Here is a 22708-nt window from a genome sequence, read left to right on the forward strand (position 1 = left end):
CATGCTGATTGTGTTTGTAGTGACTCAGAGCTGAACATTTGTCATGTGTTTCGTTCCATCTTTGATCACTTCTTCTCTGATCAAATGTGGAATTTTCACCCGTTGCTGTAGGAACTGTGGTTTTGTGAAGCAGTTCCCAGTGAGCAAATTCTGTCAATGCACATCTATTGGGTGCTGGACCTGGCTGTAAGTGTTGTGTTAGTTCAGTGTGTTTCTGTCTGAGTTTTTCGTGGTCCTGTACTTCACCAGCAGCAACTCTAAAGGGAAATAATAAGTATTTGTTTTTCTTTTGATAAAGGCTAGACAAAATGGTAGCTTGAGAAACAGGAAGCACACAGATGAGAATCATTTTGCTTTTTCTATTTGGAAGTCTCAGGTTTTAATTAATTTACCTAAGATCTCAATGAGTGTCTTTCATTTCTCTCTGAAATGCAGGACTGATGGCTGAATTTAAATAAACAGATACTGTAACACAATTTCCTGGCTGTGTGAATGAAACTTGAAAAACTAAGAGTGATGAAACCATAATTGGATTAAATGTATTGCTTTGCCCATTGGGAATATGGGTAAAATTTCTGTCTCTCGGTAGTTTTGTTTTGACCACGTTAGTTTAAGACCCTGGGCTCATGGCTTGTGTTACAATGGGTTGAATGGCAGATGGCAACTATGGAAGTGTAAATTAGCTAGCAGCTGACATTACTTGGAGAGCTATTGATTGTGTTGATACCATTATGTGGGGATAAATGCTAGTTACTCACTCAATAAGGATGGAATAGAATTTACTTGGAATCATTTCATTAAATTAACCCATCAAGAGTTCTTCTTTCCAATTACACTACTGTAGTATTTTGGTGTGGGTTCTTTTTTGTTTGTTTTTGTTTGTTTATTTTCTCAATTTTTATTTCAACGCCTGGAATCTGATTCTTCACAGGTATAAATTCAGAGGCTTCAGAGGAGCAAAGTTTATTATAATTTTTTTTTTATATCTTTCCCCCATTTCCTGAGCTGTTGCTATTCAGCACACTCACAGGAGGTGAGGAGAGGAAGGAGGATGGGTAGGATGCCCCCATCAGAAGAGCCTGGGGGAATCTTTGTATCTCTCAGTGATTCCTCACTGCCTTGGGAGCGGTGGTGACAGGTTTTGAAGAGGAACATCCAGCATCCCTGGCCAGCACAGTGCTAAATGTGATGCAGGGTTTGTCAGAGGAGCAGCTGCTTGGGTCCTGCCTTGGATCAGAGCTGATGTGTGGTGTCTCATAGGAGTCCTTCCCATAAAGATCTTGGCAAAGCTCTTAGCAAAAGAAGGCAAAGCCTCTGTGCCTTGATACAGCGCTCAGCATGAGATGACTGACTTGTCTTCTGCATGAAAAAAATTACTCAGTGATTCCAGTTCTAAGTCTGCTTTTAGCATTTCATTTGTTAGCAGTTTTGCATCCAAGGCTTAGAAATATCTGATCCAGGTAAGGCATAACATGAAGGCAGTGAGTGAAGCAGCAAACCCAGAGCTCTGGACACTTTCCCCAGCTTAATAAATATACAGGCATGCAGCTTGCGGTACAGCAATGTTTGCATGACGATGCTTTACTGCATGACTCTTCCCTAGCATGGAAATGTTACATTAACGCTGGTCAAAAGGAAAATAAGGGATTTAAGTTCAACAGAGCTTCCTTCAAAGCCAGCTGCTGCAAGACCAGGGACCAACCTGGGAATTGGTTGGGTGGTGCAGAACTTCTCTGACAGACCTTCCTGCTTCAGCCCTGGGGTGTGAGGAGGGTGAGCACTGCAGAGTATATGTGACATTGCTGCGAGGCTCCTGCTGCCATCCCCAGTGTGGGTTGTGGCCAGGTGCTCACCTGCTGCTGAGTGAACACGGCAAATGCAAGCTGAGAGCTGACCCTGAGCTTTGTGCTTGGTAAAGAAGTACTTTTAAACATGAGCAATTTGTATGTTGTTGAGAATTTATTTGTGGCCTGATATCTTGGTTTGCAAATATTTCTGTCCTGGGGAGGGGGAGCTTTGCTTTCCTGATTCCACCATCCCAAATTGCTTCTGCAGCTGCTGAAGGCTGCGAGACTTCCACGCTGTGCAGCCAGAGATGCTGTTCCTTTCTCAGGATCCCTCTCCACTTTTAGCCCTGAGCAGCTGCCCACGTTCCCTGGGGCTGCATATATCCAGCAGTGCAGGGAGGCCTCAGCAAGGCCGTGAGAAGAGGGATCTGTGGTGTGAGGTAGCCAGAGCTCCTGCGTGCTCCAGAGGGCTCATCCTGAGCCTGGTGTGGCGTGCTGGCCTTCCTTCTGGCTGGGGACTGAAGCCAGCCTGCCTGGGGCTTGCAGCGCCCTGTGATTGCATCCCTTTTTGCTGCTCAGTAAGGGAGAGAGTTATGGGGAGTCCTCTGCCTGCTTGGCCAGCTTGGTTGTGCATCTGGCTTTCGTACCTGAGTCAGAGGGATGTGTGCAGGTGACTGTCACCTCTGAGCTCGCACCATCAGTGATGCTGAGACAGCTCAGCTGAGGGACTTGCTTGTTCATACTTTTTTTTTCTTTTTAATTCAGTTTTCTGGATTTGATTTAAGTAAGAATAGAGAAGACTGTACCAGGAGCATCTCGGTTTGAAGCAACGCTTAGCAAGGAGTTTTGCTGAAAACAGGTGATCCCAGTGCTGTCATTCCAGCAGTGAGTGAGCATTGAGCACCACGGGAAAGGCTCGGAGGAGCAGGAGGAAAGCAGCACGGGCTCAAAGAGCCTCCTGTTATTCAGCGCTCAGGAATGCAGAGGCATGCTCCAGCCGGGGTGTGGGCGGCTGTTTGGTTTGTGGTTCTTGCTGGGGGGTGGGTGATTTTTAAGAGCACTTGCTGAATTCGCATTCGGTTGAGTAATGACTACTTTATATACAAATGATAAATGTTAGTCACAGCGGGGCAAAGAAGTCCCTTGTGCTGGTCATGGATTTGGCATATCAAAAAAGGGAGAGGTGGAGGAAAAAAAAAAAAAAAAAACAAGCCCAGGATGTCACTGCTTCAGAACCTGCAAAATTAGACAGGGTTGCATTTATGTTATGTGACATCTTTAAGCTTTTGGCTCCCTCAACTTAATGCCAGATAGCTAAATTGGAAAAATTTATTGCAACTGGCATATCTTTTAGAAGCCTGTCATCACAGAAAAACTGTCAGCAAACTGTCCTTGCTGGCTTGTTTCTGTTCAATGCCTTTTTTTCAGCACTGCATTAGATGAGTCATTTTTGCTTTCTTATGGCAAGCACTGCCTGCTATAGCCAAACCTATATGATCTTAGCTGGGTTTACGTGATTTTTGAGGTTTGTTTTATTTTAGAATCAAAGATTCTGGTAAACTGGACTCCTGAAGTTGCATTGCTGGATTTATACAAGTACCTCTGGCCAAGAACCCTTATTTATCTTTGACCTCCGTCAGTGCTGTTGCCCCTCTTGTAGTCACACTTTGCTGACAGTCTTTTCAGGTTGTTTTAGTGCAGAGTGAGGATAAGACTAGATGTGAAAGAACACGTGAGAGCTAGTTTGTTTTTCCAACGCTTTATTGTCCTATTGATCATTTGCAGTTATTGCTTATTTGAAGAAGCAAAGCTCAGAGCTCAGCATCTGGCTGGGGTTAATCTCAGTGCAGGGCCTCGGTGGTGCTTCCTGGGGATTGACCTTGGGCATCCCTTTTTCCATTCCTCCCTTCTGGCTTTGCTCACAGCCAGAGGCCCAGGTGTGCCAGCTCAGGTGCCTGCATCAGCTTGGTGTCACAGCCCCAAAGTGACAGCAGGCAGCAGATGCTGGGATGTGGACTCCAAAGGCCCTTGCCTTTAGGGAAAAAGGCAAACAAACTCTGTTATTGTAGCAGCTTTCAGAAGGCTATGAAGTGGTTTAGGTTTGTAGAGATTATGTTGATTTAAAGCAGAATATTACAAATCTTTGGTATTCTCGTTTGTCGCTGCTGTGCTGCTGGGGTAATACTGAGTCTTGTGCAAAGCTTCTATCAAGTAACCTGAAGAAGAGGATTTTAAGTTACTGTGCATCCAGCGCTAAGCCTCAGACCCCAGAAGAATCAATTCCAGTCACTTGATGGAGCTGAGTGTTGATTTCTTGCTCTGCCAATCTGTACAGCCCTTCCTGGGAAGGTGAAGGGCAGAAATTCTGCTTGGAGCGGAGGAAGTGGGATTCCTCCTGCTGGTTTTGCTGCAGCAACGGAAGGCAAGTTTTTAATTAATCGGGGGGAAGAAGGGGGGGGAATCCACAAATATTTCCATGCTTTCTGACAGATGAAAAGGGGGCTGCATATCACTTCTAACGTCAATAATGTTAATCATACAAAGCCACAAAAAGGAAATTAAACTTTAAAAGCCATGTTAAAATAACACTAAAGATCTGACTATAGCCCACAAAGGCAAAGAAGTTCAAAGGGAAGACTGAACTTCAGCTGACCCTGCTGTGCCTAGGAATTGCAACACGGTTTCTCTGTAATATTATCCATTTTTTAGAGAGCCTTTTACAGGGCAGGAAGAAGAAGGTCAGTGGCACCCTATTTAAACCCGAAGTTGTTCTCTGTGCAGTTTGTACGACATGAAAAAGACAGGATTTAAAGTTGCAACTTAATACACCCAAGCTATTGAATGTGTGGATTTATGATATTTATCAGAAAGAAGAAATCTCTTTAAACATACTAGTGTTTCGCTTTGCTAATGTTTCCCCCGGAGATGGTATATGAGCAGAATGCCTTTCTCTTAGGATTAATATCTCTTCCTCTCAACTTTTGGCCTTTTAACTTGTAAATCATTTCGCTTGATATCTGCTTCTTGTTAACAAATATTAAACTTTTCTGCTGGTAGCTAACTGCGTATCTCCCTGACTCTTTCTTTTTTCTCTGGTTCTGCTTCTGATATCTTGGCTTGAGTAGGCATTTGTGTGTGGGGAACTTGTAATTGCTTCTTGCTCACTGGGAGTTTTGTTACAGATGTTGGTATTTTTTGGCCCAGCGCTTGAAATGTTGTCAAGAAATTAACGCTTAACAAGCTGGGAAATTCTTGAGTTAATTAGTGCTGCCTTTTTCACAGGTGTTGCAACTGTTTCACTTTTGGCATCAGGAGAGGTTTTTAATCAGAGGTCTGAGTGTTTGCTTGTGCCTTGGCAACTTACAGCAGATGCAGGCCAGCTCCCTTCTCCTCAGCGTGCTGCTACAAACTTATTGCAGAGGAGAGGTTAACTTTAGGCCAGAACTTCAGTTTTAGGGCCTTCTAATACGAATGAAACTGTCTGAACTCATGGTAGGGGGTCGCTCTTGGTTCTTGGCCTGATTCATTTTTGGCCCTGAGTAGGGTGGCGTGTCTATGCCAGCAGCTCTGTGCTGTGGGGTCTGTGTGCCCCTCATCTGCCATCAGCACCCAAAGCCTCGTGTCCCATTCCCTTAATCCCTGTGGTAATCATCTCCACTCCGTCCACCTCTGGAGCTCTGTGCAATTCCCCTGCTACCACCTTTCCATATTCCCTGGATGCCCCTGTCCATTCTTGGTCCCTCATCCAAAGTGCCTGCTAACCAACCCTGTTCTGTTTCTCACTGCCATTTGCCAGGTGCTCAGCAAGGCATCCCCATGTCTTTGTTCCTGTTTCTTTCAGCATTATTACTGTATGCTTTTTCTTTTTATCTTTGCTTTGAGGCTGTGTTGTACTGGACCCACACAGACCTGTGGATGTTGGCTTGCTGTCAGCTTGCACTGGGCTCTGCCGATTGCTATTGGTCTGATGTAAATGTCTGGTAGGATACCCTCTACTTTTGTATCTCCTCTCTCAGTGGGAATTCTGGTTTCATCAGGGAGGTGGTCTCACTGTAATGCTCTTAGAAGTAACAGCATCACAGCCAAACACGTGTTTAGGGAAGAGCTAGCAAGTTGTGTGTATGGCCACATGTGTTTGACTGATCAAAAAACCCCCAAACCAGAGCAGCCCAGAAGATGTAGAAGTGTTTGTGGCCTGGGATGAAATCTGCAGGTGAGTAATGTGGTATAGCAGCATGTAGCTGCTCCCGCAGACCCTTGATGTCATATTTGGGCAATGGAGTAACCCAAGCTGGAGGAGGGGAGTCCCCAGAAGATCCCCAAAACCATGGTGAGAAAAGGTGCAGAGCCTCACTACGCTGTGCTGCATTCGAAGATTGTGACACATTGCGGTGCAAACAGCCTCTGTGCAAGGCACTGCCTGGGGGTGAAAAGGCTGCAAGCAGTGGGTTTTCCCTGTCCTGTCTGCTTCAGTGATGCTTTGCAGAGCTGTGAACTCCTCAGTTTCGGGAGTGCCGTTCAGGGTGGGTTGTCAGACCCTGTGGTTTCAGTGTGCGTGCGCTTCACGTGTGTTGTAGGGATTCCTTGGGGGAGATGTGCTGCAGTTTCTCAGTGCGAGGGGGAGGTTTTTCGGTGAGGCGTGAAGGCTGCAGCCTGGGTACGTGCGCTCAGTTTTGTATTTACTTTTTTGGAGAAGCTCCAGTGAAACTCTTCTCTGAGTAACTCCAGAGGCCTCCTGCACAGACTGAGCAAATGGAATTCCCACAACAGACACTCCAAATCTTATTTTTATTTTTTTTAATAACCGCCACTTAATAAAAGACTGCCGCTGCATACACTCACTCCTTACTCATTCCGAATGTATTTGATTATACCAAACTGCAGAGTGCAGATGGCAGAAGAACATTGCAATTTGCAGTGGGGGTTTGGTATTTCATTCTTACCGTGACCTATGAGGGACCCAGAGAGGCCAACTGCTGAAGGGCAATCCATGGGACTCACTCTGAAGCAGCATGGGAATGAAGAGGAAGCCCTGGACTGTGAGAAGACGTTTTTCTTTTATTAAGTTATACTAAGCAAACATGTTCGCAGACATGACTGACCCATTCCAAAACCCATCTGCGTTCACAAACCCTGGTTGAGCTCTGGATTAAGTCCCAAGTCTCTGAGGAGGAGGGGGAGTTGCTTATTGGGACTGCATGCTCCTGACCCTGTGGGGATGTGGAGGAGGCAGCATGGCAATGAGCAGCATGGCGTGGTCACATTCCTCCCTCTAAGCATGCACTTTCTGAAATGGTTAGGTATGAGGACTGCCACAAGTAGGGAAGCCATTGAAAATGCTTGTTTTAGAATGGCAAATATAAATAGTAAATGTTGCTCTCTGCTGTTAAAAGTTAGCACGAGGGATGTCCTGCCTCACCGCTGTCAGCTCTGAGAAATCTCATTTTCCTTGTGGCATATGCATGATTTGCAGATGGTGTTAAGGGTTAGACTTCGGTCGCTGGTAGACTTGTGTTCCTGTTTCCTTCATAACTTCAATCAGTTGGTCTCCCTTTGCTTCTGTTTCCTTGCTTGGAATTGTAGCAAGTAATTATTTGGGGGCACTGCGTCAGGTATGTGAAGTGTTAGCAGGCACTTGGATGCCACGGTAACGGGGACCATATAGTTGTTTAATTGCATATGGAATGCAGTTTTCTTTTTCATGTTATGATAGACACTTAGTTGTGTAATGATGTACAAAGGGAAATCGTAGCGCTTGTCAACATCTACAGAATTTTAACGTCGTGAGCAATGCTTACATTTGGAGGTAGAGTGCAGCACAAAGCTTGCATTGCAGCATCTTTTTATTAATAAATTAAGACAATCCGCAGGTTTGGCCCCAGCACTGCAGGGAAGACAGAAGACACATTAGTAGGTGAGCAGAAGTGTGGCTTCATGTAACCCCTGCCTGCTGTGTGACCACAGTCAGGAAGGGGAATCAAGATACCAGTGGCACTGCTGTGCTTGGATACCCATTCCTGGGGGGCTTTTGAGCTCTGCAGGCAGTATGATTGTCTCCATTGTTTCTCTTCTCATACTTTTGCTTTTTTAGGGTTAGAGAAGATGTAGATGTGGGCAAGCCTAGTTTCTTAATTGACAGTGGTTGTTCTTGAAGTATGCTCTGTGAATGGGGTAAAGCTCAACTCTTGAAAGTTGTCCCTCTGTTCCTATTCTCTGTTCCTGCCTCCTCCTGGGGAATAATGAAATGCCTCAGCTGGGCACAGCAAGGGGATAGACTGCATGGTCCTTCGAGGAAGGACAGCAGGACAAGGGGAAATGGTTTTAAGCTGAGGGAAGGGAGATATAGGTTGGATGTCAGGGGGAAATTCTTTACGGAGAGAGTGGTGAGGTACTGGAACAGCTGCCCAGGGAGGTTGTGGATGCCCCGTACCTGGAGGTGTTCAAAGCCAGATTGGATGGGGCCCTGGGCAGTCTGGTCTAGCATTAGGTGGAATGGTGGTGGCCCTGCATGTGGCAGGGGGGTTGGAGATTCATGATCCTTGAGGTCCCTTCCAACCCTGGCAATTCTGTGATTCTGTGAGGAAGCCAAGAACTTAAACTGGTTCCTGAAGTAGCTGTTCTAGGGTTGTTTGGTGCACAACACATGATGCCATACGGAGTTGTCATAGATCAGTGTGTGTCAGGAGGGATGTTATGGTTTAGAAAAGCATTGTATACCTCATGGGTTGCACAAGAATGATGAAGTCTCTAAATGACTGAGGTGTTTTTTAAAAGAAGTTAATGCCAGTTTTCAGGGAAAATGCAATCAAAAGTTGGCTTGCCAGAAGTCGTGAGCAGATTAGTAGAAGGAAAAGAGCAGTAAATAAACATGTCCCTTGGGTAATGTGATTTTAAAGCAAATAAGTGTGATCCATGAGTTATATTTTGGAATCATTTAAAATTTTATTGGTGAAACATTTGGTCTCTCAGTGATTTCATTCAGTTAATTGCAGTCAATTATTTTGTGCATCTCTGTGTCATGGGAGGGTCCCCTCACAGCACAGAGGCTCTCATATCGATACGTATCCTGACTTGCCATTAAATTTTCTGAAAGGAAAATTTGGATAGGAGCACACCGTAACAGCAGAAGGCAGTGAAAGGAGATTATTGGAAGCAAGGATGTTCGCTGCAGGGCTGTGTCTTGTGTCCTCTGTAACTCCTGCTTCTGGGCAGCACAGCAATCCAGCCATGTAACCAAGCAATGTAACCAAGGCTGAATATCAGGCATTGCACAAGAAGAGCTCAGTTTTACTGCAGTGGGCCTTAGCAACATTCTCCGAGAAAGCTAAGCAATCTGCCGTTGGAATTTTATATCAGTTATAAATGTTAATTAATTTATAATGGTAAGAAAAGATAGCTCTTCCTGATAGGACTGCATCAACAAGAGGACTTTTAATGGAAATGTGATTACAAGAATCATGCTTTTTAATTCACGTTATTGTACCAATCAAGATTTCAGGCCCAGCTTGCTAAAAACACAAGATAGAGGAGCTGAGGTTTCACATCATGAAAGCTTTCATTAGGAGCTAAAGCCATGCAGAACCTGGCTGGAGCGAAACAGAGCTGTGAACAGGGAGATGCAGTGCCACGTGCAGAGCTGAAATGTGCCAGTGTGCCATGTCAGCAGAAATGCCTTCCTGGGGGAAAAGGAAAGTCACCAAATCCTGTGTGAGATTAGTACCAGTTTGAAATAGAGTCTTGTGCTTGCTTGCCTGCCGGCATGTGACATAAGGCCATGTGTTGGTTGTAGCTGTAGTTAGAGCATGGCTAAGAGTGAAAGGACTTGACTGCATAAATAGAAACAAAACGTGGGCAACAACTGCTGGTAGAAAAAGCGAGGAGAATAAAAAGTGTTTTCCTCATTTGTCTTAAACAGTAACACCCCATGTGAAGGAAGGCTGCTTCTTTGGGAGCGCAGCCCCTCCTGGCTGCCCACACACTGCTTTGTCTCAGTCGGTCTCTTCTGGTACTGCTCTGTACTGAGAAACCAGAGCATGCTAGAGATAGGAATCTGTGGCTACCAACCAAGTATTTGGGGTTTAGCTTTGCCCTCTTGGCCTAGTTAATCTACCGAGAGCTGCAAATGGTTGTTACCAGCTTCTTAGAGAAAGATGACCTTCTAGCTGGTCAGAGTGTCACTTTCGTGTCCGTGATAGAAGGCAAAGCAGTGATTCAGTGGAGCTTTTTTCAGTTCAGTAACAAACACAGCTATTTGTTTTCTGAAGCCTAATGATGGCTGTGTTCTGGAAGGTAAATTCTGGACAAGCATAGTGCTAAGATCAACACACTGCTGAAGGAAATCAGCTTGTGGTCAATTAGCAGCACAGAGAATGAATGCGGATCAGCGTTCAGATGTTTGAATTGGAAGCTCTTTGTGTGACTTTATAGGGTTGCATGCACTGGCATTTTTTTTAAATGCTAAATAACCGCTGAAAATGTATTTTTAAAAGCTTCTTTGAAGGCAGCACTCAGTATTAAGCTGATTGAAGTGAAGACTGGTGATGTCATTTCCCTCAAACTTGCTGCAAAACTCTCCTATAAAAGCATAATGTTAAGAAAACCACTGCAAAATGAGAGAGGCAAAGGCGTGTGCCCAAGGAGTGATGCCATTGCAGGCAAGTAACACCACCCTCACACAGGACTGGAAAGGGCCCAGGGCGTTCACTAAGGAGATGCCTTAAATCTCCCCTCCTCCTTGAAGCCCATTTGTGCACTGCTGACACTTTTCAGGAAGGGCATCGTGAGGATTCCTGTGATCCTGACAAGAAGAAAACAGCCTTGTTGTAAAGCAGCCTTGTAAAACAAAATGTTCCATCAAGGGCAAGCTGGCAGCACCACGGTGTGCTTTCTTTGAAATGTCCACTGACCTCAAGCGAGGCCGTTCAGATAAGCCCTGTCTGTGAGCTTCAGGATGTTTTCTTTATTTGCTTCCATTGCTTTTTTTTTTTCCAGGTGCTTGTCCTCTTTCAGGTAGGATTTGCAGCAGGCTGGAAGCTTAATGTGATGCTTTGCATGCATTAAGACCAGCAGGGGTGCTGTTCTTGGGCAGTAATGAATATGGAAAGTCCTGGCATTTTTACTGTGAAAAGAACTGTAGGTACAGAGTAACTCACACTGTGTGTGTGGGAAAGCAATCAAGTTTAAAAAATATACATTGCTGAATTTGCCCACACGTTGTAAACATTCTGTGTAAAATGCAAGCCAGAGTGGTTTAGTGTTGCGACAAATTAGAACAAAATAATCTTACAGAAGAAATGTAATAAGCACTTCTATGTAGCGGTCTCTGTTCTGCTTTTCCTTCCCCAAAATACCAGGCAGGCCGTTTTTAGGATGGTAGGACAGCAGTGACCTTGTGCATTTCCTTCAGCCTGCTGTGCTGAATTTTGGGCAGAGATTTCACTTGATTTTTAGTCAAGCTCAAGCATGAATTCAGGTAGGTTTGGAAAACTTGGGCCAGAATTCTTTAAAGGAGTGTGCAATCAAATTAATCCTATTGAAGCTTAAGAATAAGTGGCCTGATTACCCAGCAAGTCCCACAGAGCATTTTCTCTTACCACTGCATTTCCTCTTACCTTGTGCTTGGGGATTGGTGTGGGGATGTGTCCTTCCTTGGGAAACACCAGGCTCTGCCTTCCTGGGCTTGCTTTGCATCAATGTTGACTGAGCTGTGCAGAAGTCCAGCATGGGGCTGAGCATCTCCTGTGTGTGTGCTGGCTGCACATGGGCTGGGCAGCATGAAGCTGAGCGAGCTCTCGCTGGCTCAACATTTTTGGGTTTGTCCCAGACACAATGAGCATTCTGGATGAAGGAAGAACCAGGAGGCTGCTGGCTAAGAAATGCTCTAGAGATCACAGCAGGTTGGAGTGATGTTAACCTGTATCACTGAGCAACAGAAGCGGTCTGTCCCTTAGGCTGGGGTAGCTTCAGCATTTATATTTAACAGAAGGGCGTTTGGTGTTGCCTTTTTCCATTCAGTGAAGTTGGGCTTGAATTTTTTTCATCCGTTCCAAAAAAGAAAACGAAACGTTGACTTTAAGCACCTCTGTTAAATACTCAGAAACTGTGAAAGTGCTTATTTCATACGGGAAAGTTCTGTTTTTAATGTTTGCTTTATAGGAAAGATAAACTGAGTCTGAAGTAACATTTCTCTAAGCCTTTTTTGGTAGAATTTGATCAGTGGTTTAAGCAACTGTAACTGATTCCAGGAACACTTCAAAGCAGGCACTTCTCATTGGCCATGTGCAAAATCACCTTCTGAGTCTGAGGCTCTGGAAATGCATTTATTCATAGAATATGTCTTGCATTAGTCCTCAGTTGGCCAATAAAATTATCTAAGGCATGTCTGAGGCAGCTATGAAAAAGCAGCTTAAAAGGAATTACTGTTCTAGTGAAGGTGATGCAATACACTTAGCTATTATCAGTCACAGAGTAAAATTAAATGCATTCAAACTATTTTTTTTTCCTAAAGGAATTGTGATAAATATAAAGCTTTAAAGAATAGTCACTTTGAGTAAAGGCTGGCTTTATTGTGCTTAGGTAAAAGGAGAGTGCCTTTACCCGCTGGTTGCTTGTCCTTGGTTTGCAGCAGTGAGAAGGAAGTGACATGATATTCCACAGTGTTTGTCCTTTTCTCGCAGACAAGGCCTCCAATTGTCAGATCTTTGCAGCAGGAAGCAAAATGCTAAATATGTTGGCTTTTATTCAGGTAGGAGCATACAAAGGGGGTGAGTACTATTTGTAAATAAGTACACGTTGTGTTAGTACATGGGTGTGTTAGTACTGCCTGCTGGAGTTGGAGTAGTGAGTGCTCACAAAACAAAATATTTCAGGCTTTTTTTTTTTTTTAAAAAAAAAAGGAACAATACTTCATTATCTAAGATAACAGCAGTGTTTCAAGATTTCCAAGTCTCTTGCATCCTAACTAAGCAAATCATACAAATGCTTCCTCAATCCATCGCTTTTCTGCAAAGCCTTCTTAAGTATATGCTTAGATTTTAGCCCAGATTTAAATTAATGGAGGTGAAGCACGAGGTCTGGCAAATGACCCTGCTGGAGTGTTGGAGCAGCAGCCTGGGTGAGGTGGAGCTGTTTGCCAAGAGCCATACTTGAAGCTTTCCAAAGGCATCAGCAGGTGAGAATGGCAGCAGTGCAGATGGGAAGCAGGTGGCTGCCCTGCTCCATGCCTACTCGTGACGAATGGCACGATGTCTTCAGAGCTCTGGCTTCACAGACCCCTGGAGAATGTGTCGTGGCTGTCAGAAAACAACTAAGAGGTCATTAGGAGGGAATGCTTTCACCAGTCCAACACCTGATGCAGCCACCGGATGCACCTCAGCCTATGAGTCAGGTACACACCGGCCGCAGCCGTGGCCTTGCAAGGATTCCTGCTGCTGGGATGCCCTGACCCTCCTCTGGCCTGTTCCTTTTCTTTTGTTTTAATGTTTTTTGACATCTGAGGGATTCAGCTCAGGAAAAGCCAATGCCGCCTTTGTGCATGGTATGCCCAGTATTGTTTGAGAAATAAATGCCTCAGAATAATGTAGGCACTCGTGCATAAACTGTGCTTGCAGTGCTGCTGAGTTTCAGGTGCTGCCCTGCCCACAGCTCTCCTGCTCCTCGTGGAGGTTTTTTACAGCCAGCAAGTGCAGTCATTTTGTTATTTGTGAGTTAGGACTTTCAGTGATCTGCAGCATGTATCCAAGGAAGCTGTGGGGGTTTAGTGCCTCTTGGAGCTGGCTGTGCTGCTGCTTGATTGCATCCCTCAGCAGTAGCTGCCCGAGCAAGCCAGAGCTTCTGCAGCCGCAAAATTCTTCTGTGTGGGAGTATGCAGCCCTCGTTGGAGTTTTGAAACCAGAGACAACCTTATCTTCCTTAAGAATAGGAGTAATAATAAAAACCAGATTTTAAAAATCCCTCAGAGAGACATGATAATTTATCAAGGGTCATCTGTGGAGGAAAGCAAAAAGGACTGGTGCTCTTTGATTGGCTGATGCACACATTTCCCCGCAGCCTCTTCTTCCTGATACTGCTCTCTGGTTTTGAGAAAAATGTATATTTTTAGTGCTGTGCATGTCTCTTCTTCCCCCAAATGTAAAAGTGAGAACCTAAATGCTTTCCAGATTTCTCCACCTGGACCTGAGCACACATGTTTTGAAAGTAAAATCTGATTAATTGCTGGAAGAGCGATGTGGTGGAGATGCTTTTAATTTCTTCTCACACTTGAGGCACACAGCAGCTGCTCTGTCCTGTTTGTCCGTTCCATTTACCTGTTGTAAATGGAAATCACGCTCTCTTGGGGGTCAGGGACTTTCTCTTTTTTTTTTTTTTCCAGCTGTCTGTTAGCCTTGATAATGCATTGGGGATTAGTGGGCACTGCCATAAAACAATTAGTGTCTTCCAAAGTCAGTGATCTAGAGGTCTGGAATGGAATTTACTGGATTTGTTCCATGTGCAAATGAGTGACTTTGTTCATTCCCTTCCCGAGAGGTAACCACCAGCCCTTCAGGCTTGGGGAACCTGCTTTCCTTTACGTGGCTCTGGGCAGCCTGTCTGAATGACACGTGTTGTTACACCCCAGGATTGTTTATGGCTTTTTGGTTTAGTGGCTGTTCCAGGCATTCGGTGCAGTTATGTGTGAAGCCTGATGTCCGTTCTTGCGGTATGGAAGCTGTTTCTAGTGTCCTTATGTGCTCCCACGGGAGGGGACCTGTTGCTTGTGTTACATAGAAAAGCAAGAAGATCAGCAAGATTAAGTAAGAAGTCTAAGAGGTATCTGAAGTCTTTGAGGATGTGGGTCTGATTCACCCAAAGCTGGGGAGGCTGAGTGGCCCAGGACAAGACTGTGCCCCTTGTGCTGCATTTTCTTTTCAGTCTGCTCTGGGTCAGAGGCTGCAGGTGATGGCACTCCTGCCTTATTGCTTGTACAGCGGTGCCAATTCACATCATGGTGTTTACAGGGTAACAACAGGATGTGCGCTGGCCTGTCGCAGAGCATTATCTGCTCCTGTTATATTTTTAGGCTCTTGCTTCTGTGACAGAATATTCAGTGACAGTGCATTTGCCTAGATGCCTTTGAAGGTCTGGGTTTGCCTCGTGTGTGAGTTGCCATTGTTTGGGTTGAGCCAGCACTGGAGCAGCACTGCTGCGTTCTGTGTGCTGTCTCCACAGTGCTGCTAGAAATGAGCATTGCGTTGCTTTCAGCAAAGCTCTGGGTCCTGCCTTAGAGAGGCTGAGTTTGTGGCGAGCTGACCGCTGATTTCTGCGTGCCAGCGTTGCACTGTGAACGCGATAGGATGTGTGCAGTGCTGTTAATTACAGTGAGCACACAGGTTGTGAAGTAGGTGCTGCCCCACGAGCCTGCCCTACAGGTCAGCCCAGGGGGAGCGGGGAAAGCCCTGCAGCATCCTCAGCTCCTTCAGCAGAGCACAGGCAGAGCTGTTGCTGCAGGCCCTGCAGCTGGAATGTGAGAAAGCTGTGCTCAGGGGGAGGACAGATGCTTCTGGTGTGAAGAGCTGGGCCAGAGCTGTGGAACTTTCCACCAGCACAGAGCTAATTCCCCAAGCTCAGCATATTCAAAGTCTGAATGTGAAACTCATCTTTTCCTTGAGTATTTTTTTTTTTTAACAAGCACAGAATGAATAAAAAGAGAACCTTAAGACCTAATCCAGTTAAGCTGTTTCTTGCTGGCTGAGAAGAAAAAGAGACAGAAAGAACAATAACTGCTTTGTTTCTCTTTTGCAGTATCTGGTCAGTGGTCAGATATGGCAGAGGTGAAGAGGTCATGCAAACACAGATAATTTGGGGCTGGATATGCTGTGTTGGAGGCTGTGATTTTGGCAGGACAGGACCAGGATGAAGCCATGTGGGCACAATGGCTTGGAATAAAGGAAGACAAATCCTCTTTTTCAGGCTCATCTATAAATCAATTACCATTTGTTCCTTATTAATAATTTAGCTGCCAAGAATGCATTTATTACTTTAGAAGGGGGAAAAAATACAGACTATCCCTGCACTGAATAGTTGGCAGTCTAAAAGATGTGAGGCAGTACTCATGGGACTATCCAGAGAAAACTGTAACTGTTGACTGTATTAATTACTTTAATATTTTGCACCATCCCCTCCCTATAAGCCTTTTTCTCTGCTTGCATCATGTTGATAATGTGTGGCACACTCAATTTGACTATTTTTCCCTAAGAAATGAGTCAGTACAGGTCATCCTTTCATCCCATCAGGGCTGGAACTGGAAGCTGGATGAGGCAGAGAGAAGGGGTGAGGTGGGGAGGGAAGGAAGGAAGGAGGAGCAAAGGGAAAGCGTGTGGTGGGGACCCAATATGGGCACACAGCTTGGCTCTGGGGAGGGAGCTGCAGTGAGCACTCAGCTGTGGGAGATAAGAAGTGCTGCAGTGCCTTGAGGACAGGGCTGTAGGCTGTTCAAACTGAATACCTTGTATGAGATAGCAAACAGGTTGAGAAGAGTGTGATTGAAGGTTCAGAGCAATCTTTTTTTTTTTGGGAGGGGGGGGGTTGTATGGGTTGAAGGAACAAGATACAAAACTGTTGTGCCAGGGAGGAAAAAGAGACTAGATAGCATTCACCACAAGGCAGGTTGTATGGATCACAAAGAGGAAAAAGAAAAGGTAGATCTTCACGTATTTATTTATTTTAGAGATTTAGATTAGATGTTAGGTGGAAATTCTTGACGCAGAGGGTGGTGGGGTGCTGGTATGGGCTGCCCAGGCAGCTGCCCATGCCTGGAGGTGTGCAGGGCTGGGCTGGATGGGACCCTGGGCAGTCTGATCTGGTGGGAGGCAGCCAGCCCACGGCAGGGGATGGGGCTGGGTGTGCTCTGAGGGCCCTTCCAGCACAGCCATTCTATGATTTTATGACCTAGGAATGATCCCGGAAAGGTCGTCTGAATGAGCGATGCTGTTTGCAGAGATGGAGGTTTGGGAATGGGATAAGGCAAATGGAGAGGAGCTGGGCTTGCCAGTGTTTAACATTTTGGTGGGAGGGGGAGCTGGATCCTGGTGCATCCCAGGCAGACAGTCAGTGCAGACTCTTGGTAAATAGACGGAGTGCCGTGAGGAGGAGGTGTGCCCAGTCATTGTCTGTGTGTATTTTAGAGCAATCACATTTGTTTCACGGAGCTGTTTTTTGAGGATGGAGTGGGTGTGTGGACCAAAGGCTTAGTCACAAGGGCAGGGAAAGAAAACCGTCTTAACTTGTGAAATCAAATATTTGTGACTTATTCCATTGTTTCCCTATCTTTGTGTAGCTTATGTCCATAGTCACTTCTTGCTATAGCAGTGAGCTGTGCTGTTAGATCTGTGTCAGTGTCCCTCTTTGCACCATTCGGGTGGCTGCAGAGGATCACTGCTGATTTGCATGCCCTCACACACCCCCGCCTTGGGCAGCCCTGGAAGTATTTAGGGATGGTGTAGGTCGTGAGACATCTCCTACCCAACAAAACCTGCAGGGTGCTTAAAAATGTGTGTATGATTCACTGGCGGAAGGTCCTCTGTGAGTCACCTCTGACCCAGGGACCCAACAAGTGCACCAGGCTACTGCAGAGGAGACATAAAAAGAAGACCATCCAAAATTGCCCGCTGTTCTACGTGCCTCGTTGTGTTGTGTCAGAGAGGTGGGGCAGTGTTGCTGGGTCTCCTGTGTGCATTTCCCCCTGAGCAATTACTATGGCTTACTTTTCCAGCTTCCCTCAAGCTTTGATTTGGAGCATAGGATGGACTTTGCACTGACCATGGAAGCACTGTGTGTTGGTGTGAGCTGCTGAGCAGTGTGTGAGTGTTACTCTCCTCTTGGCTCTACAGAGATGGATCTCATCTCACGTAATTTTGAAAACACTTTAGGAACTGAAAATGATGTCTTTTGTGGATTCTCCTGTTGGGTCACAGCAGAGGCCAGGAGTGATTTCTCCAGTAGTTTAAGGAGCTTCCAGACTTTGTCTGGCATTATTGCTCAGCACTCACAGAAGTTGGTGTTAGGTAAGTTGAGGCAGGGAAGAGAGCTCAGGGGGATGGTGTCCGGAGTGGGAGGGGACAAGAGCTTTCCTTTGCTCCCTCTGCAAGCGTAGAAAGTGCGTGCAGCAGCCCAGCCAATGCTTGGGTGGCTGCTTCTGAAGGGTTTCCATAGTTTGGCTGATAATGTCACCATCCGTGTGAGCCAGCTGCTGTGCCCCAGGCACTCATTCCCTGCATGGCCAAGCCCTGCCTGCGTCTGACAGAGTTGGCATGAAAATCAAAAGCAGCTTCAGAATGTACTCTGGCTTTTTCAAGTACAAACTAATATTTACCTGCGAGTCTACTTCCCTCCTTGTTCCCTCTCCTTGGCAAGCTCTAGGGCTGTTTCTGTTCTAAGCTTCACACTTAAGTGTGTATCCAGTTAAGGTTCCCAGGGCGTGAATATTAAATATTCTTTCTATTTTGGAGAGAGAGGGGAGGTGGATGACAACAGGAAAGCTGCTTGAAATGTCTCTCTGTTACCTAAAGGTGAGTTTTGATGCAGTTGGTATTTTCAGCAGTTCATGATGGACACCTCATGGAAAACTTTTGGAAAACATCTCATTTAGGAACCACTCTGTCTGCTGTGGTGGTTGAATGAGGACTTGTTTTTGTGTTGGTTGTTGTTTTTTTTTCCTGGACTGTTCTTTAATCACTTGCCTCAAGTTTTTATTACTACTGACATTTACATAAAAATAAGGTATTTGTTTATGTTGAATGCGGCTGTTCTGGCTGCTTGCTTTTTCCTGCTCCTTTTTGTGTCATACCAGCTGGATTTCCACGCAAGGAATAGTAACAACTAAACCTTTACAGGAAAGGTACTGTGCACGCACATGCTGGAGATCCTGTTTGGATGATAAGACTGACGTAGCACGATACAGACGTGCTCTGCCGAGCTGTTATTCATGCCCCTCTGCTGCGCTCCCACACATCCTGCATTAGTCAGAGCTAAGCACTGAAATTATACATCCCTGTTCCCAGCCGTATCGCCATGCAGGGCTGGTGCTGCTTCAGGCAGGATGAGGAGTGGAGGGAAAACATCTGTGCTTGCACTGCTTTGCTTCAGATAGAGAGAGTGAAGCAGATGGGAAAATGGTGCGTCCTGGCTGGAGGGAGCAGCACTGTGTGCACGTCAGGTTGGGAGAGCAAAGGAATTCTGGTGCCTTGCAGCACTGAAGAAGTACAAAGTTTGAGGATTATTTTTAATAAACATATACAATAATAACCTGTAATGTGAGGACACAGAATTGGGTTTCCATGGGCAGGATGGTTATGTGGGCCTCAGGTGGCCGGGGTAGTGATGTTCTCTTGCTGCATGGCACAAGTGCTGTGTTGTTGAGCTGCGAGTGGCAGCCTGAGCAAACGCTGTTACTGATGTGCAGATTTACTAGAAGAAAGGAAGCTCTCAGGTAGGCCACATCCACAGCTTCCTCTTTTTGCTGGTAAGTGCTTTTGGTGGGAAAAAATAAACATTTCGGCTGAAGCGTTTTCCGTCTCTCTGGCACAAATAACCCTCTTCTCTTATTGTACCGAAACATCCCACCAAATAAAACTAACAGCCCCAGAGCCTGTAGCACCTCCTTCTCTTGTCCCTGCCCTCCTCAGCTGTGCTGTAAAACCCAGTTATGAGAGGGAGAAGTTCACAAAGCTGTTCCCCCCACATATATTTGGACTCTTGCGGAGTCACAAGCCTCTGATTTCAGTAGTAATTACAGACATAAGAGACTGTAAAATGCTAACTTTTGTGGGCTTTTAATGAGGCGTCTCATCTTAAATCTGCAGCCTTCCCCTAAGACATCACACTCCTTAAGTCTGCTTTTTAAGCTGGATTTCTCCTGCGTTGCCGTGACTCATAATTAAGGAAGTCAGAGTTGTAAAATTAACACAGCCTCTTCCACTACCCTTTTCACCTCTCACACGGCACACACCTTCCCTCAGCATCTCGTGGAAACTTCAAGGCTTGTTTGGGTATAGCGGAGGCAGCTCTTTGTCACTGGGTTTGTGTGAGCAAAGAGGAAAGTCTGTGAGAATCTGCTCTGTGATGAAACACGCCGTCTGCACATGGGAAGTGATTCATCTGCAACTGATTCATTAGCAGCTCGCAGGATGCCAGCGCGGGTCGGAGGCTGGGAAAGATTGGAGAAGAGAGGTGGCTAATCGCTGGGGAGCACGGCGCGGGCTGCAGACGGAGTAACCCAGACTGAAGGTTGTTTTCATTGTCTTTTAAAATCTGCATTTCTTTTCAAGTTGCTCGGGTTTAATGAAGACCAGGTCCTCAGCAGAGCCTGTGTGGAGCTCTGCTTTGCAGCAGATCCCAAAGGATGGCCCCACGGAGGGGCTGGGGCGGAAGCATGAGTGTTTGTGGGACCAGGGCCCTTATTTGTGGTGTGCTGTTAATTAGTACTGGTTGTGCAAATAATTACAGAGCCAAGTTGTTAAAGCAGCTCAGAAAGCAATATAGCGGAGAGCCAGGAGGATTAATGGGAGGCTCTAAGGGCTATCTGTCTGTGTGAAAGGCACCTGAGATGCTTTTGAAAATGAGAGATGGGCACTCTGGATAACTTCGCCCTGGATCCTGTTATCCATGTGGGGGAGGTACCAACACAGATGTCACATCTTGAAATAGCAGCTTTTTAAATTACAGGAAAAGCAGCAACATTTTCACTATATAATAAAGAAAATAACAGCAACGAACCTCAAGTAGCCTCAAACTATCCCAAACAAGATAATTGGAGGCTGTCACGCAACATTTTTAGCTATATCTGCTATAAAGTAAACATGTTCCTTGCCCAAGACCACCAAAAATGTTTCCATAAGAAATGTTGGCTTTGACCCAACTTGATAGAATGCACAAACATTTATCTGAGAAGTCAGTTCCGACTCCTGGTATTTATGTGGAGTTCCTGTGGATGACACTGGCAATTGCATATGTTGTGAGGGAGAGTCCAGGCTCTTAAAACTGTCACTTCTCAGCACTCCTGACGATAATCATTCTTGCTTTTGTTAGCAGCCAATATATGTGGGGCAGCAGTTCTCAGTGTGAGGCTTCTATCGGAGCTCTGTGCAGTGCCTTCCTTTCTTTTTGCTTTCGGCTATCAAGAAGCACATCCGTCCCGTGGTTCTTTTCCTCTGGTTTGAGTTGGGCTGGATCCACAGCTGATGCTAATTTGCAAAGCTTTCCTGGCTTCAGTGAAGCTATGAAGATTTTTTTTTTCCTTAGAGCATCAGGAAGATGTATTTTGAAGCTAAATATTAAATGTAAATCAGTAGAGTTGCCATGAAAGTTAACGCAGTAACTGAGTTTTACAGCAGCTTTTTTGATTTCTAGATTGATGGCAGAACCCTGCCAGCCAGTTATTCAGTCTTTCTTGAGTTACGTTTTTAATGTGCCCTCTCTTATGGAGGATAATCTGGATCTCTTTGGCATTTCCATCCATTTTCACGTTACGAAACTCCTCTGAACATAGAAAAACACAGTGCCATGAGAATGCCTGGAATCTCCTCACAGAAAGGAAGCTGCTGCTTGGGCTGGGCAGGAGCGTGTTGCTTTTTGGATTTCAGGATTGGAGTCAGACACAGGATTCTGGGAAGCAGTGACAAGCTTGTGTGATGAATGAGTTTCCAAAAAGGCACGCTCCTTTGGAGAGGCTGAGCTTCCCATGTCCATGCTTCTTCCACCCCCAGGCCACTCCAGGCTCAAGCACAAATAAATTTTGATGAGTCTGACACAGATTTGGGCAAGCTTTGCTGAAATAAATAAAAGAACCAGGGATGCTAAGAAAAGGAAAAAAAAAAAAAGATTTAAATTTAGAGGGCTTATAAAAATTGTTATGCAAAAGTCACATTTGTTCCACAGGAGGATACGGTGGTAAGGAGCTTGGATGTGAAACTCTCAGAAACACTGGTGGCTGCAGATGCTGCTTACAGCTCTTACTCTCTACCAATCTCTGTTGGCAGTAGTTATTATTGGTGAATTATTACATTCTTGGCAAAGTAAAGCTTGTCCCGTTTGCCTCTCGCAGTGAGTGGCAAAGCCTTGGGTCAGTGAGTGAGCCATCTTCTGAGCTGCTGGTGGTCACAACAAGGAGGAGGTGGAAGATGCAGGGGCATGTAATTACAGAATGGCTTAAGTAGAAGAAAAAGAGCTGGTTTTGATAGCCAGCATCCAATAAGTGCAGTAAGCAGAAGAGGTGTAAATGAGAGGTTACTAAGAAGCACAAAGGGAAAAATAGTTGGATCGTGATATTGCATGACAAAACAAGATGCATCTTTGAAGAAATGTAAATGAAACAGAGCTTTGGTCTTCATGCCATCGGAGAGCAGAAGTGGCCGAGCTCAGAGGGGAGAGCTGAGCAGTGCAGAACCAGCAGCAGGCTCTGAAGGAGCAACAATGGGCAGACAGTTTATGGTAAACCAATAAAACGTACTTATGTCTGAATCTGAAATTAGACTCTGCAAAATATGGTCTCAAGGCACCTGCTAAAGAGCTTAGCATTACTGGAATCTTAATAAATGACTCATGCTGTCATAATCTGATCCTGACATCAACTCTCTGTGCTGCATTTCTTCAGCTTTCAGGTGGGGGGAAGGGGAAATCTGCAAAGCCCTGGGACAGACAGAGAGCTGTAAATAGGAGGTAGGAAGCACACATGGGAGTACTGGTCATTTCTGTACTGTCAGCTGCTTTGCAAGCCCAGAACAGATGAAAGTAGAGTAGAAGAATTATGCAGTGTCAGAAGAATTGGGATTTACTGCCTACCTGTAAATCCTCCACCTGATGCTGTAGGCTGTGGCGGTCTCTGCTCAAGACCTGATGGGCAGCGGATGCATGGAGCTGTGCTGCTCACTGCCTGTGGTCCTGTGCCT

General features: G+C 45.5%; 1 protein-coding gene across 3 annotated transcripts in view; it reads left to right on the forward strand.

Moving 5' to 3' along the window:
- The window catches only part of SMAD3 (SMAD family member 3), a 65738-nt gene that overhangs the window by 19561 nt on the left and 23469 nt on the right, over nt 1–22708 (forward strand). The window contains exon 1 of one of the 3 annotated variants that reach the window (XM_090149182.1): nt 18271–20048. The exons of the other annotated variants lie outside the window; for them this stretch is intronic. The gene's annotated coding sequence lies outside the window, so the exon portion shown is untranslated. Of the gene's footprint in view, nt 1–18270; nt 20049–22708 lie in introns of those variants that run through there. 3 annotated transcript variants of the gene reach the window in all.

Source organism: Phasianus colchicus, chromosome 12, assembly GCF_987193195.1.
Source record: "Phasianus colchicus chromosome 12, bPhaCol1.hap1.1, whole genome shotgun sequence".
In the NCBI taxonomy this organism is placed as follows: Eukaryota; Metazoa; Chordata; class Aves; order Galliformes; family Phasianidae; genus Phasianus; species Phasianus colchicus.